Genomic DNA, 18082 nt, shown 5'->3' on the forward strand with positions numbered 1-18082 from the left:
TCAATATATTTTTCACATAAAGCAAACCGAAAATCCCTTTCCTTCCTGTAAAATCCTTGTAATGTACATGTTCAGACCTATAATTTGATATAGGTTTTCAGACCTATCACTTGATATAGGAATCAGGGTTTTCAGTATGATATTTCACGATTGCTTATTGTTATTTACAGTTCTAACCTTTGATTTGTAGTAACCTTCCTTTTCTATGAAAGTATTTTGCACTTATAAACCACAACAACAAGTTCTTTTAATTTAGGGTAAGATGAAAGTGATATTGGAATGTAACGATCTTTCACTTAACCATCTAACAAATTTGATTATTTGTTGCACTCATTGACCTTACCCAACAAATATTTGGACAACAGAATACCGTTATTCTATTTGTTATTATTTTGTTTATCTTATTTATATTATTTGAACTCAACATCCTTTTTTATATTTGCACTTATTGACTCCATCCTTCTTCCTTGGGCGAATAATTGGGTTTGAACCATGATTTTTGAATAAAGATCATTCATCGACATTTGAAATATCAGTTCTATAGGAAACCTTTCAAGCCAATATAACAATAGCATAAATGTGATGAATTTATTTAACAAAAATCATAGACGGGAAAGGAGTCATGGTCATCGCCACTATACGTCACCTAATTTACATGAAGTCTTCGTAGATGGTCTCCTTCCTTTCATACAAAAACCTCTTGGACTTCATCACATTAGAACCGAACTTTATTCTATACCTCTCACTCTACTACACTCCCTGTACAAAACAAGTCTTGACATTCCTATTTCTGACCCCACTTCATCATTATACAGACTTGTTGCCATCATTTTGGATGTTGGTTTCTACAGACTCTTTAAACCAGTTTATGTGAAAAGTCAAGATAAAGAAAAACGATCATTTATTCCATTACCGTTTGTCAACAAAGGTATAGATGCAATTAATTTGGCTAACATTCTCCATCACAAAAACGTTACCAACAAAATTCCCCCATATTTCGAAGACAAATCCATACCAATTATTTTATATTCCTATACTTCACCCATTGCATCCAAAATTTTCAATTATAAAAAGGTTATTGCAGAACCTCGAGATTGAGGACTTCAAGGCTAAACCACCTGACTGTTCTTGCAAAAACTCTCCATTCAAATATGGTTCTTCTGTTCACGTCGTTACGGGAAATTTAACCATCATCGAAAACGAATCTCTGCGTAATATCCTTTCTAAAAGTCCCAAGTACCGTGAACCACGCTCCATAAATTGAAATTATAACTTCAAAGTGCTTATTGCTGCCGTCGAGACTATGCAAAAAAAAAATGGATAAAACGAGAACAAGAAGACATTGATTCTGTCAGCGTGGTTAAAAGCTGTGAGGTCTTTAATCCTGAAACGAATGAAAGTTTTAAGTGGGTGCCAAAGCTACATCGGTTTTCAAAGACCCCAATGTAGCAAAAACATTGTCTACTATACATGAAAAGTATGTTGTCGTACCAGCAGACAAAGCCCAAAACAACATTGTTTTTGTCTGCAAAACGTTTTACATCCAATGTTTATTATCAGAGGTAGACGTAGAAAATAATAGCAGTAATAAGACCTATACTGCTACCACACTCTGCAAAGAAGAGAGATTTTGAAAAACCATAAATCTGTGCTATCCTCTTTTGGTCTCTCTACCAAGGACGATGATTGTGATTTACCGTCTATGTACTGGATTCCTAAACTCCACAAGAATCCAAACAAACAACGTTTCATAGCTGGATCTGCAAAATGAACCACCAAACCTCTTTCAAAACTTTTAACTTTTATACGTAAAACTGTCAAAGAGGGTCTGCAGTCCTACCACAACACTTGTTACTCCCAAACTTACAAACCAATGTAAAATTAAATTTCAAGTTGCTGTATTTTCTTTGTTCTTGATTTGTTATGTCTTTGATATTTTGTCGTAGATTAGAACATTGTTAAATCTTAAATTTCCTATCAATTATTTGGATTAAAAGATATACATATAGACCCCTTCTAAATCACTTTATTTACAATAATTATAAAGCGTCGTCTGTAAACTATATGATAATATTCAGAACATATTTTATGTATAAATGATGTTGGGACATTCTATATCTCAGTAAGGACACAATGATGGTCATTCATGACATTTGTCTACAGAAACAGGACTGAGCTTAACTTTAAACAAGACCACAACAAATCTGTAACTTTTCTATCAACAGGCACCAAATTCTAATAAGATAATAAACTTTGTAAATTTTGTAATTGTAATCTTATAAACGTTTTAATTAGTAATTGTAATCTTATAAATGTGTTAATTAGTAATTGTAATCTTATAAACGTGTTAATATTTTAAATGATTGGAATACAGTTAAGTTTATTTTTCTTACATATCTTTGATAGCTTACTATTTATATGTACCTCTGATCTAAGTTGAATAGTCTGTTTGTTGCCAATATATAATTCAATTTTCTCATGTAAATAAAACGTTCATAAAGCCAGAAAAATAAAGATTGTCGTCATGTGTTTTCGCCTAAAAGTTCAAGCTGCACTTATATATTTTTGGTAAATGATTGTATTTTTGTTTCATAATACCGTGCTTTAAAACTATGCATGCCTGACTGCAAAAAATCCCAAAGGGGGTTGCTGATCTATACTGTCCAGTGAACATCTCCAAATTCGAGGACTTTCGATGGAAATTTTGGTGAGTTGGATTTTTTCTCTTTTTTTGGGGGGGAGGGGGTGGGTAATATTTTGTAATTAAAGCTATAAATCATGTACTCATAAACTAGCTTGAAACTAAGCCTTAAATTGGTATATATAATTAAACCATTCTTTTGGTATCTATATTTTCATAGAACAGTAATAGATTTCTAAAACATGGAGTTGGGAATCATATTTAGAAAATGCCAATAACTTCTGTGTAATGATGGAATCCTTTGCAACCTCAGTGAGGCCTATCGATGGTCCAATTGTGGTCAAGATAGAATACTTTGCAACCTAAATGAAGTCTATCGATGGTCAAATTTTGGTCAAGACGGAATGCTTTGCGACCTCAGTGAGGTCTGTTGATGGTTAAATTTTAGTCAAGATAGAATTCTTTGCTACAACAGTGAGGCAAACGGATGGTCCAATTTTGGCGAAGACACCTTAAAATAACAAGAGGAGGTCTTTACAACATAGATGTTAAAAAAAATATCATTAAACAAAATAAGGTGTTTAAACAAGATCGAGGCTCTTGGAGAGCCTGAATTGTCCACATGTCAAACTATACCATATTCACAAAGTAATTGCTGGTTTCATGCTTTGTAACCATGTTTGACAAAAAATTGTTGAAAAAGAGTATATTTTGGTGAATGCTGTAAGTTCAACTGAGTACCTAAGCCACTGTAATATGTTGGAAATACCTTCAAAGCGTTTTTAGAGCTAGCTCTGAAAAATTTGGGCCGAGGTCCCCCTATACCCTTTTATTCCAACGGGTTTCAAAAGTCATAAACCCAGCACAAATTTGTTGATAAAGAACATAAAGTGAAGTGAAATACTGGCTAAACAATATTTTCGTAATCATCACCATTCAACTCAAGATACTATGTTTACAATATTAACCAAATATCGTAGGGAAAATGGCCGCCCAGAAAAAAAACTTTCGTTATCTCTAATCAACTAAGAATACCATGTTTCATAAAGAAACCAAAAATCATTGGAATCCGATCAGATGGGGAAAATGGTCGCAAAATGGCAGTCATTTTGAAAAAAAAAACCTGCCTAAAAACATTTCAATACTGCCAGTAAATTAAGAATTTAATGTTTATCTTATGAGTAGTTTCCAACTTTATTATTCTAACATTATTATTCTATAGTTTAGGAAGAAATAGCAAAACAAATGACCCATATGTTCTTTTTTAGTAACGACGGCTATGTTTTTCGACCAATGAAAAAGTGAAGTTCAAACATTCTGCAAGATACCCTAAGAGACAATTATGCCAACTTTAATCAACTTTTGTCGCATGGTTTTAGAAAAAAAAATTTCAAAGTTGTACACGTGAAAAACGTCATAAAAATCTGTTCCTGGCGCCATAAAACCGACATCGGGAAACAAACCATTTAAAAAAATTCGGCATATGTCCGTCTTCTGATAGTGAACATTAAAACCCTGCGTCATAATTTTGCTAAATTCAACAATTTTTGAGTCATTTGCAAAAACTGTATTTTGACCCCTATGTTCTATTTTTAGTTAGGGCCATGTTATTCTGTTATTCGACGTTACAAAAATTTCAAACTGTCAGTTTGTGCAAAATACCTGAAGGAATAATCTTACGAAGTTTCACTTGAATAGTAGTTTCAGAGAAGAAGGTTTTTGAAATAATAACATCAAAAATATCCATAAAGGTCGAAAAGGGCAACAATTCCAACATGAGTCAACAGATAGATCTTATCACGCCGAACACTTATACTCAGTCAAAATGTGGTTAAACCTAACGGTTTTTGAGATATATGCGAAAAACTGCTGTCTGACCTCTATGTTCTATTTTTAATTATTGCGGCCATGTTTTTCGCCGGATCGAAAATTGGAGCGCATACTTTGTGGAGGATACCATACGATACAACCATGCTAAGTTTCATACAAATCCATGAAGTAGTTTTAGAGATGAAGACATTCGACAAAATTGTTAACGACCACGACGAATGATGCCAAGTATCTCACTTGGCCTATGACCAGGGGAACTACATTTTTTGTAACACTGATGGAAAACAATCGTCTTTTAATGATTTTATTAGTTTGCTTAGGACTGGATTGCTTGTAATATCCTTCCATTAGCGCCGTACAACTCGTGATAACGCGAAACTTTAGCGTAATAAGCAATATTTTCGCGTAATAACGCGAAATATTTAATATATATTATGAAAACACGCATTCTGGAGACCGATGTTTGAAGTATATCATTTAGTTGAAATATACGTAGCAGCGAGTTTCCTCACTCCCATTGTGGCCATGAATAAACTTCTCCTTGGAAGTGAAAGCATTTTGAATCGATGACAAGGAAGAATCTATTAGCGGTCGCCATTATTTTACATATCAAATCTTCATGATAATCGTTATATAATCATGGGGTAATTTGTATGCCCCCAGCTTAAAAAAAAATAGTTGGAAGCTGGCACTTATCGGCATTAATAAAACGAATGAAATTCTATATTCTGTTTTTGTTTTGTTTTGATTTTTGTTTTGTTGTTTTTGTTGTTTTTTGTTGTTTTTTGTTTTTGTTTTTCTTTGGGGGGGGGTTATTTATGGTTTTGGTTACTTTTCGTCCATTCTTGATATAAAATTTTCATAAATGACTTCGTTTGACCAAAGAAAACATAAGTACTACTTTATATAAAGAACAAAACAGGTTTAAATATCTCCATTTCGATTTCCAACACAAAAAAATATTTTTGGTAAAATTGATTCACTAAAATGTTTAACCAAGACATATTTACTAAAGTAATTGTTCCTTAAATTGTTAGAAGTAGTTTGTAACATTTTCAATTTTATTGCACTTCACATTTTAAGATATATTGAAATATAAGTAGTAGTGTCAGTCTCAGCTGTTAGATCTTATTACAACTTTGGAAGACTTATGATTCGAATGCGCTGTTATTTCCATTTGACCATCAGTGATTATAATAGAATTACCAACGGGCAGTGTCATCGTAGGGTCACCTTCTACAATCTTTATCAACTTCCTATTTGGACACAAAGAAAAATTTCTAAAACTTTATTACAGCGAAAAGGAAATGGACAACATTTGCAGGAAAAGACCTTCGCTGTCGTTTGTGAACGATTGTCTTTTGATTTATCATTACTATTGTACTAATGGAAACTTAAATATTATGTATGCGTAATATTTAGGGCTGACACTATCATGTTAAACTAAATAGCATAAATATATGATATTATAGCATGGCATTGACATCACAATATTTTACCATGGACATCATATATTATATCATGCACGCCATAATATCATAGCATGGACACTATTATATCATTTCATAAACATCTTATTATTACAGCATATCTATAGTGAATCGGAAAATATTTTTACAGGTCCACAAAACGCACTTTGAAAGAACAAGTAAATCCAAGTAAAAAGTAGAATCCTTCTAAAATGAATACTAGCTTCTTCATAGCTTCCGTAAACCATTTTGCAGGGTGTCAATTGTTATACAATCATGGTTGAAAACAATACCCTTAGAACCATAGTGATTGTAAGAAAGTATACTCAAATCGATCAAGTTCGGAATGGAACAAATTTCCTGAATGAGTACCACAATTGCGATATAAATTGATGTAAATGATAAAATTCCTGACAGATTTTTAGCTGAGCATAAAGAAATGATAACTGAATTCATAAGATTTACCAGAGTATTTGTCTTCCAGGAGTCTTACCTTTTGCAACAGTTAACATACTTTTGATTTTTCTTCCATGACAAGCTTAAGACAGTTCTACGTGATCCTTCTCATCAATGTTTTTATACATAGCAGGAAAATAATATATACTATACTCGAATTCACCTCAGCCTGTTTTCAGTTTTTTTTTAGATTACTTGCCATTTTATTTATGTCGTTCTGTACTACAATTCTCATACAATTATTTCTCGTTCTCATCTCCGAGATTGAAAAAATTCAAAATTTATTTTTCCCACGAGAATTTTGCACTGAACGTATTGTTTATCCGCCATCTTGTTTCAATGGATATTTTTTTTTGAACCTGGGCCTTAACGGAATATCATTTTCGTTTTATGTTTTTATGACGACATAAAAACAGATTGGCGACATAGTTTTGGATACTTGGAATACACTTTTAGCATCTGAAGCCTCTTTAACATTGAAACCCGTGCAGGTCCGGGTGTAAAAAGAATAGGCCTGCAGCAGCGCTAAGCTTGTCGTAAAAGGCGATTAAATAGTGCTCAGAAACCTAGCCGGGGGCTAGGGCGCTCTGCCCACAGAGCAACTGGGATGTGTGCCCCAGGAGGTGGAATGGGGTACCCCTGGCGTGTTACATGCTGGGGTTGTCAGGCTATAATACGGAAAACCTGACCGCAAACCATAGTGGTGCACCGTGTTGGGAAAGATGTCACGTTCCTCGCACGTTAAAGAACCATACTGTGGTATTCTCCCGGAGTAGGAACCATAGGGCTCCGCCACAGGAGGCTAAATTGCCCGACCCTACCCACCTCTCCCTATTTCCAGTGGCAATCAAAATTTGTCGACCCCCAATTGTCCTTGTGTCCCATCCCTTTTTCATTTCATCAACATTTCATGTTCATTTTATCATCAATTTCATGTTCATTGTCTGAATAAAGCTGAAATATTGCTGCTCGGACGTTAAACCCCAACAAACAAAGAAACAAACAAACTCTTTAACGTTGATCGTGTTAAGTGATTTTTTATAGTTACAGAATTATCCCCCTAAACAAAAAATCTTATTCATTAAACTCTCGCAAGCCAGTATACAACGTAGGTACACAAAACATAGCTGCAAATGGTTCAAATACTGATGTTAATTCTATTTGACAATGTTTTGAAAAAGAAGAGGTTTGAAAATTCCTTGGTTACGTAATTTCGCGGGGTAAAATGAAATGATGTTGCTTGGTCACTAACACCTTTAAACTGGAAGTTGTAAAAACATGGGGCCTTCATCTTTGATATAAGATGATAAATCATATGTTTAAAAATCAGATGGATACTCAGAAGCCCCTGCTTGGGAAAATCACAGGTGGTTGCCGAGGAAGCCAATATGGTGGCCTTTCTCAACAATTGTTTCGGACTTTGTTTTTCGCGAATTCAAAAGATGAAAATTGTTTAGTAGATAAATTATTCCAGTTATATCCACCTTCACAGCCCATTTCAGGTAAGAACAATTGAAGTAATCTGGTAGAAAAATTATTTTTTTAACATACATTTTAAGCTAAAAAAGCATTGTTTCTTTTTATTTGGTACAAGTCGAAGCGAAGATTCGTGTGTCAAATAAGGATTATGTCCTATGTAATTCTATAGTTTCAGAAATTTAAAAAAAACTTATATATGCTGAAATCCGAAAGGGAACATTTTTGGTACCTACTTTAAAATCTCAATACTTTAACGAAAATTTCGGATTTTCTATTCGTCATCAATAAAACTTTATTTCTTCCTTTCTGGAACGATTGTCTCCCCTGAAATATGTTGTCCCTTTTTGGAACGTTAAAAAACCTACTGTGGTATTCTCCCGGAGTAGGAACCATAGGGCTCCGCCACAGGATTGCCCGACCCTACCCACATCTCCTTATTTCCAGTGGCAATCAAAATTTGTCAACCTTATTATTTTTGTGTCCCATCACATTTTTCATTTCATCGTCATTTTATGTTCATTTTATCATCCACTTCATGTTCATCGCCTGAACATAGCTGGGGTTGTCAGGCTATAATACGGACAACCTGACCGCAAACCATAGTGGTGCACCGTGTTGGGAAAGATGTCACGTTCATTGCACGTTAAAGAACCCTGCTGTGGTATTCGATAGGAGTAGGAACCTTTGCGCTCCGCCACAGGAGGCTAAATTGCCCGACCTTACCCATCCCTCTCTTTTTTTAGTGGCAATCAAAATTGTCGACCCTATTATCCTCGTGTCCCATCCTTTTTTTCATTTCATCATCATTTCATGTTCATTTTATCATCCATTTCATCTTCATCGTCTGAATATAGCTGAAATATTGCTGCTCGGACGTTAAACCCCAACATTCAATCAATCAATCATTAGTTTGCCTTTGTGTGAGTCACTGTGTATAGCTGTTTAAGTGCTGCGGAGAGATCCTCTCAGACCCCCACTTTTAGTTTTTGAAGAATACAACATTTTTTATTTTTACTTTACTCCTAGTTGATGTACAGTATTGTATCCTTATATTACTCGTTATAAGCTTTAATGCAAAAATGATAAATAATATACAAGCTCATAAATTTCTTTATTGCAAACAAGCAGAAATGATTCTATTATTTTTGCAGCCTTTCATCTAAATGTATAAGTTGTCTAATTTGGAAATAATATTTGTAACATTATTGATTCAAATTAAACCTAGCTTAAAGTTTTTTTTTTTTAAGTTATAATTTAACCTTCTCAAAACATTTTGCTATTTTATAGGAACAATTCCATTTAAATCTCATATGTAGTGACAAATATCTATTGCTCTAACTGACTGTAAAAGCCTGTAAAAACGTGTAGTTACTGAGAGCAATCAAAATCCTTAACAAAAACCGATGAAAGTTACAACAAATTAGAAAAGAAACCAGATTACAGATTACAACAAATAACATAAAAAAGTCGAAACTATTCACGACAAAAAAAATAGATTCCCAGTTAGCAAAAAGTGAATATTACTTCAAAGATCGCATACAACTTAAAAAGAATAGACATGCTACTAATAACTTGATTCCTTTTATGATGGTGATACGCAAATACATAAGAAACAAATTCTGAATGAAAAATGTTTTGATTCTGTCTATCTGAAAATGTAGGCAACCCTAGTCAACAGCGGCGGGTCAAGGAGATCCAAACTCCCTTTTTGTTGAAAGATTGGTCCAAAATTTAGCACATAGTAGTCTGGAACCCATTTTCTAAATGTCTGAATCAGCCCAAGGTAATTATTTCAGTTACACTCTTGTATCGGATATTCTAGACCATTTTTTTCTTATTTTATGTAGCCTATATTTACATATATACAGTGCAATCTGTGTACGCTTCTGTCCGTGATTAGCATGAACTGTTCAAAGTAATCAAGGGATCAAGGGTTGGTACGTTCCCATAGGTCTGGTAATTTATCAGGCCATCTGAGTTGTAGAAACTGTCTGAGGCATTTGCTTTATAAAGACCTGTTGGCCATTCTCTGTTTTCTTCGTCTGTTTCCAAGTCTCCGATCCATACAAAAGAAATGACTTGACATTTGTCTCGTATATTCTGAGTTTTGTTTTGAGGCTGATGTTTCTGCTCCTCCAGTGTTATGTGTGTTAACTCTGAGTGACTTGGTTTTATTGATGTTTCTCTCTAGACTAGTTGATATGGCCATTTCGTACAAGGCCGATGTGTGCTGGAATTAATGGGCTAGAAGGCTCACATCATCTGCAAAGACAAGGTCTTATGGCTTTGTAGTAAGTGACCATTGGATCCCTCTAGGTAGTGACAGCAGTGCTCTCATAATCCAGTCTATGACTACTGAGAAATAAGGGGTAACAGGAGGCAACCTTGTATGTACATTTAATGATGGTGAGAGCGTGGTATTGTGAAGTACTTGGCATTTGGTGCTTGGATAATCTTTAATATTTTATAGGGATTCCATATAAAGTGTATTTCTGTCAACTGTGTCGAAGGCTTTTTGAGTTGATGTAGATGGATGATTACTATTCTATGGACTGCTCGATTATGGCCCGTAACGTTGCAATTTGGTCAGTACATGACCGACCGCATCGTAATCCTGCTTGCTCATCACGGTGGTTTGTATCTATTGCTGCCTTGATTTTTTTTCCAGAATGACACTTGCTAGGACTTTACTTGGAAGTGTAGCTGAATTCCTCTCCAGTTTTGGCAGTCGCTAATGTTGCCCTTTTTTGGAAACTTAATGATGTAACCAAAACTCCACTCCTCATGGATTTCCACTGTTGTCAAACAGCTCATGCAAGATCCTTTAGGGCCCCGGGGCGAGTGTCAAAAGAATAGGGGCTAAGGGCATTCTGCCTACAGAGCAACTGGGTTGTGTGCCCCAGATGATGGAATGGGGTAACCCTGGCACTTAACATGCTGGGGTTGTTGGGCCATAATACGGAAAATCATAGTGGTGCAACGTGTTGGGAAAGATACCACGTTCCTTGCACGATAAGAACCCTTCTTTGGTATTCTACAGAAGTAGGAACCATTTGGCTCCGCCACAGAAGTTTAAATTGCCCGATCCTACCCACCTCTTTCAATTTCAAGTGGCAATAAAAAGTTGTCGACCCCATTATCCCTGTGTCCCGTTCCATTTTTCATTTCATCATCATTTCATGTTCATTTTTCATCTATTTCATGTCCATCTCCTGGATATAGCTGAAATATTGCTTCTCGGGTGTTAAACCCCAGCAATCGACTAATCGATCAAGATGCTGTAGGTGAATTCTGGGTTGATCTTCAAGAACTCAGGTGGAGTTTTGTCCGGTCCAGGGGCTTTTCCATTCCTGATTCTCCAGAGAGCTTTTATGATTTCATCCTTCGTGATTGGGCCAGTATCAACATCAAGGTCTTCTCCAGGAGATAGATCAGAAGCATCTGGTATATCTTCTCCATTAAAAAGTGGTCGATCTAGGTTTATTATCACATTGCCATCTTTGTCTATCACTGGTTTGCATGTATTGGTCTTTCTAACTGCAGTGGCATGTGATGTTATATGCAGTCTAGGTGTCATTTCTGGCCATTGCATTCTTAGCTTTTAAACGAGCTTGTTGATGTAGGTTCTTTTATCTGTTTGGTCTTTCTCTTTACTTCTTTCCTGATGCTTATGTGTTACCTCGTCAACTATTTTTCTGCAATCCTGTCATGACTTGGTCAAGTTGTATCTTAGTTGTCTCGATTGTATCGTCAGATAATCATATCTTGTAGTCCTTCTTTGAAAATCCAAGTTCTTCTTGACATGCGGTGTTATATATTGATTTTACTCTCTCTCTCTCTCTCTCTCTCTCTCTCTCTCTCTCTCTCTCTCTCTCTCTCTCTCTCTCTCTCTCTCTCTCTCTCTCTCTCTCTGTGTAATGTGCGGTATCTGGTTTCTTGTTTTCATTTCTGGAGATACCCAGGTTGTTTATAATTTTATCCTTGTGAGGGAATGTTGTATCTCCTATGACCATATCGTTGTGGCAGCATTCATCTCCATTTCCGTTGAATTGATTGTTACCAATTCCTTCATTTCCCATGATGAGTTCTCTCCCTGTGTTATCTTTCCCGACGTTGGCATTCATGTCACCCATTACAATCAAGATGTCCTATGGTGTTAAATATAGGGTAGCCTGGAGCTAGTTGTAAAACTCCTATTTATCTTCTTTCTCTGCTACGTTGGTAGGAGTGTAGCATTGAATGATTGTTACTTTTTATCTTTGACATAAATCTTGCCACGACAATTCTTTCACTCACAGGATTTCATTCGATGAGTAATGAATTGGACTTCTTGTTGAGTAAGATTCCTATTCCATGTTGATGAATACCATCCTCGTTTGGTGGTCCAGAGTACAGTAAAGTGTGCCCTGAAGATAGCATGACCGCTCCAGATGATTCCATCTAACTTCGTTCCAAGGTTGTAGCGCTCCCTTTCTCTTGCAGCATGGGCAGCTTTTCCGGTTTGGTATAATGTCCGCACGTTCGCAATCCTTGAGGCGGTCTTGAGGGAGAAAAGTTTCATCGGCGAATGAAAAATTATAGTTAAATAAAATCGAATATGTAATACATATACACATAGCACGAATGTTGCATTGGCTTCCGATCATATGGTGAAAATATTAATCAGTTTCCTAATTAAACGTGTTATGTAAAAGATGCACATTTAAAGAACGGTATTTACAGGTAATGATTTCATCTTAAACAGATAAAAAGTGCTATGAAGTAATATTTATAGTTAAACTGTTCATGAAAGACGCGCATTATTAAGGTTGGCCAAGAGTCTGCTTTAGTGGTCGTTCAAATAGTTGAGATCATTAAGGGTCACTAATTATGTAAGACCTTTTCATAAGAAAATTGGGTGATTTTAGCTGAAAAACGCTCTCAGCAAATACCGCGAAACTGTATGATATTCTTTATATCTATGGTCATAAGCTCCCTTTTGTTCTTATATAAAATTCTAATTTCACGTTTTCGATTTTTACCACTTTTTCATGAAAAAGGGGGTGATTTTTCCCATTAATTTAAATAGATTTTATTTGGAAGAAACAAAATGGATCAGACACAAGTGAATTAACATATTTATGAAGTCTTTGGGGTCTCTCCGCCGGAGGTCGAATCCACGACCTTCTGCACTCGAGGCGAGCACACTACCCTGGGACTGCCGAGGCGGTATGGCACATCTCACATGTATATATCGTTAACGTTGATAGGGCCCTCTTGAAAGTGCTTTTGACACGATAAGGACAAACTACAATATTTAGCATTAATGCATTAATGTGTTGTTGATATGTGTTTGTAATGTCAATCACTTTTTTAACATTTAGTTACCGACTGAGACAACAAACTTACATGTAAATGATAATAAGTAAATCGAAATTCACATAGGAGAGTTAAACCTTGCTTATAGAGACAAAATCTCATGGACAAGTTTAACAATAGGACAAATCTGAATTAAATTATTCCTGTTGGTATGTAACCTTTTACCGAACATTACCATTTTCATAGAAGGCGGATCCGGCATACGCTCCATCCGTAAAATAAGGACAAACTAATTTTATGCATGACATCTTGATTTTTTTCAAACTCAACCCAAATTTTATTTCTTGTGTCTTTTGTCATCCTTTACAACTTGCAGTTTTAAATACTGATAGATTTTAATCCATGTAAGCTTGTATAAAATGGTGAGTACCATTGTCTTACCCCTAGCATTTTTTTTATTTTAAATGGAGAGGTACCTCCACCCAAGGGTTTTCTTTTTTTCTTTCTAAAGTATATCGATGTTTTATGTATTTGACATTTCGTGCAATGACCGATAGTCATTTTTACTAGTGCTACGCCCGATTAGTCATGTCAGTCCATATTATCATACCCTATCTGGCTCACCGGTGCAATTGTGGTTCTAAACTAGCATACACATATTGGGTCTTCATTACTTCAATTTGAATTTTAACGCAACAAATGTCCAAATTGAAATTTAATTTGGCTTTTCAGCAAACGACACCAATTCGACTTTTAAATGCATACATCTACACTGGGTGAAATCGAATGTTTACTTTCACCTTCTGGATCAGGTTGTGTGTCCGACTGCGGTCTGATTTGTCTTCTGTCATCTCATTTTTTTCATCTTTATTCTAAATAATCATTCACAAAAATTCTTATTAAATTACTTTTATTTATTATCATCATTTTTTGAAATTAACATACTTTGCTTCGTAACTATGCCTTACTGTTCAAAGTTTTCTTTCAGTAATTGTAGTAAGTAATCTTGATTTATTCAATGTATGCTTTTTACTCTATTTAATTTCCTTCACTTAATATTTTATAATTTATTTGATACATTGTTTTTCAAATATAGTATGAAATTAAAAAGAACTATATTATAAAGCCCTCATAATTATGAGACTCGTAAGCGTAGTAAGGAGTAATCAAGGGAACCAAGATTACCAAGGTTATAGCGGATATCATAAGAATGTAATCCAGGGAAAAAGACCAGACAAACCAGACAAACACAACAAAGAACTTAAAGTAACTGAAATAATACATACAAAGTAGCAAAAGTAAATGTGTAACTCGTACTCCACTAACAAAACTGGGATCCTGAACCAGGTGCACTGGCAGGGTATGCGTCCTCTGCTTTAAAAAAAAAAACACCTCCAAGTTGCTCAAAATCCGCAAGTTCGGGGTAGACGAAAGAGGAAAGGAAGACTATGACACGTTGAACAAATCAGTTTTCATGGTGCAGATTGATACACCGTAACGATGTACGAGTTCATGATGACGACCATTAAACCTCTGTAGTGATGAATTCAATCTTGTAGCAACATAACCCTGTTACATAACCCTACTCGTAAGAAGAATAGCGCGATGCTCTGGCATAACGTATGCAGGTACTGACGGGATGTTACCACAGATGAAAGGAAAGTTGACAATTCTGAATGAAAATTCATCACGTTTGTCGTAAAGTTTGGTCAATAGTTTTATGTTTGTTCGAAAGCTGGTCAATAGTTTTAAAATAATAGTAGATCATGTAATGGTTGTGTGTACGATTAGAAACATTGTAATATACATTAAAAAGCAACATACTGGTTCTTAACAGATCTTTCTCTATACCATAACGATCCACGAGTTCATGATGACGACCATAAAACTTCTATAGTGATGACTTCAGTCTTGTAGCAACATAACCCTGTTCCAGAAGCCTATTTGTTAGAGTTCTAGCGCGATACAAAAAGTCTGCGTAGTTTCGGCAAGCTCTGGCATAACGTATGAGTTGTAAAATGAACACTCCATACGCAGGAGCCAAAGGGATGTTGACACAGATGAAAGGAAAGTTGACAATTCTGAATGAAAAGTCATCACGTTTGTCGTAAAGTTTGGTCAATAGTTTTCCTTTATCATCGATTTCTAAGTGTAGGTCAAGATATGAGGCTGACTTCACAGTGTCTGTAGTATCCTTTTTCTCAAGTTCTTTTATGTAGATGCGATGTATCAAATCCCCGAAATTAGGATTGTTTAAAGATAATACATCATCTATATAGCGGAAACTGAGATTGAAGGATCTAGCCAAACGAAATTCTTTCTTTCTGATCAGATCAGCTATAAAGTCAGCCTCATAAGAGTGAAGGAATAGGTCACCAAGTAAAGGAGCACAATTTGTTCCCACTGGAATGCCGACTGTTTGTTGAAAAACACGTCAACTACACTGGACAAATATGTTGTCGATTAAAAATTCCACCATTTTGTAAACATCTTCCTCTGTATATTTGGAAGATGATTTGGAATTATTTCTTACAAAGTATAAGGAATCTCTACCAAGAACTATATATTTGTATCTAGGTGTACCATCTTTTTTGGAAAAACAACGATGTATGTTTTTAAGTCGGGATTTTAACTGAGTATGGGGAATAGAAGTATACAGTGTTGAAAAATCATAGGTTTCAATGCTACTATATTCAGATAATAGTCTTGAACTGATTGTTTCCAAAAGATTTTTCGAATTTTTCAGGATCCACATTGAATTAATACCACTACGGGAGTAACAAGTGCCGTGGTAGGACTGCAGACCCTCTTTGACAGTTGTGAGTATAGAAATTAAACGTTTTGAAAGAGGTTTGGTGGTACATTTTGGAGATCCAGCTATGAAACGTTGTTTGTATGGATTCTTGTGTAGTTTAGGAATCCAGTACATAGACGGTAAATCACAATCATCGTCCTTGGTAGAAAGACCAAAAGACGATAGCACAGATTTACGGTTTTCCATAATCTCTACTTTGGAGAGAGTGGTAGCAGTATAGGTCTTATCACTGCTATTATTTTCTACGTCTTCCTCTGATAATAAGTATAGGATACAAAACGTTTTGCAGACAAAAACAATGTTGTTTTGGGCTTTGTCTGCTGGTACGACAACATATTTGTCATGTATAGTAGACAATGTTTTTGCTACAACGGGGTCTTTGAAAACAGATGTAGCCGTGGCACTCATTGACCTACTTAAAACTTTCATTCGTTTCAAAATTAAAGACCTCACGGACTTTAACCACTCTGACTGAGAATCAATGTCTTCTTGTTCTCGTTTTATCCATTTTCTTGCATAGTCCTCGACGGCATCCATAAGAACTTTAAAGTTATAATTCCAATTTATGGAGCGTGGTTCACGGTACTTGGGACCTTTAGAAAGGATATTACGCAGAGATTCGTTTTCGATAATGGTTAAATCTCCCGTAATGACGTGACCAGAAGGACCATATTTGAATGGAGAGATTTTGCAAGAACAGTCAGGTGGTTTAGCCTTGAAGTCTTCAATCTCGAGGTTCTGCAATAGCCTTTTATAATTGAAAATTTTGGATGCGATGGGTGAAGTATAGGAATATGAAATAATTGGTATTGATTTGTTCTTGAAATATGGAGGAATTTTGTTGGTAAGTTTTTGTAATGGAGGATGTTAGCCAAATTAATTGCATCTATATCTAGTAAAGTATGTTATAAAACTCCTTAGTTGTAAACATCATATAACTTTAAATTTTTGCGAATGTAGCTAAATCTCCAACTTTGACATGGGTACATTAACGGGAGAATGTTGAGATTTCCAAATGTTCATGAAATATCGGGAGACTACCATTGAAGGCAGGAGAATTAAAAAGCTCTCGATGTAGAAACCAGGCAAGTCCTATGATATGGTTGGCACATGGTAAATTTTATCCCAAGGAATTTTTCATTCCCATGTTATATTTATATCATATATATGGCAAATAGCACAAATATTGTGTTTGTAAATTGATGATGATGGGTGGCTCAGAAAGTGATTTTAAAGTCCCCTAAGAAAGCAACAAAATTTTAAACAAAAATAAGTACTCCCCATTTCAGTGAATTTCAATGCTTTCTATGTAATTTATTTATCTTTAACCAACCAAAAACCATCATTCAGCATGAGGAAGGATGCATTTGTGATATGAAAAGAATGGAGCTTTTTGAAAACATAATTTGTGATGTGCTGCCCAATGCCTTTTTTGGCATGGACGCCCTCTTAACACCTACAGTATGTACAACAATCGATGGTCCGAGATTAAACCTATATATATGTGTGTGTGGCAATGCTTGATGCCAAGTCTTCTATTACGAAAAACAGAAAGAGTGTGGAAATACTTCCATCCTCGGAATACACTTTACCCAGATTCTTAGCTTAACCTCACATTGATTTATCTCCGAAAAAAAGTGAATAAACATATAGTCTTTCTCATTTGATTTTCTATAGCATAGTCGGGAAATACCATGACTGAACATCGACCTAGTGGTGTATCAATCTTACAATGACACCAAGGAACTTTTTAGTTGGAAATTCTTGCTATTTATTATTATTCAGAGGAGTTAGCCCTACCCCTTTTAATACCAAAAACATATGATAACATTTTAAAAGACAAAAAGGGTATTTAGTGCCACTCTAAGAGTGGTAACCTCTGTGTTGGTGATTAGTCACGGAACACGTGTGTCTCATTCTGTATTGTACATGTTACTAATGCGTGTTGTCTGAGTCTTTTTGACTGATTCACAATTATTCACGTTACATCCATTTAAAAAAAACAAAGAAATTGTAATGCCATAACTTGTATATCAGTATATCAGAAAAGACTTTGAACTTGTTATTAACATTCAATTCACAAGAAAAAGGAAA

Source organism: Perna viridis, chromosome 3, assembly GCF_037379345.1.
Source record: "Perna viridis isolate PV_CMFRI_1.1 ecotype Kerala chromosome 3, ASM3737934v1, whole genome shotgun sequence".
NCBI classification, from domain to species: domain Eukaryota; kingdom Metazoa; phylum Mollusca; class Bivalvia; order Mytilida; family Mytilidae; genus Perna; species Perna viridis.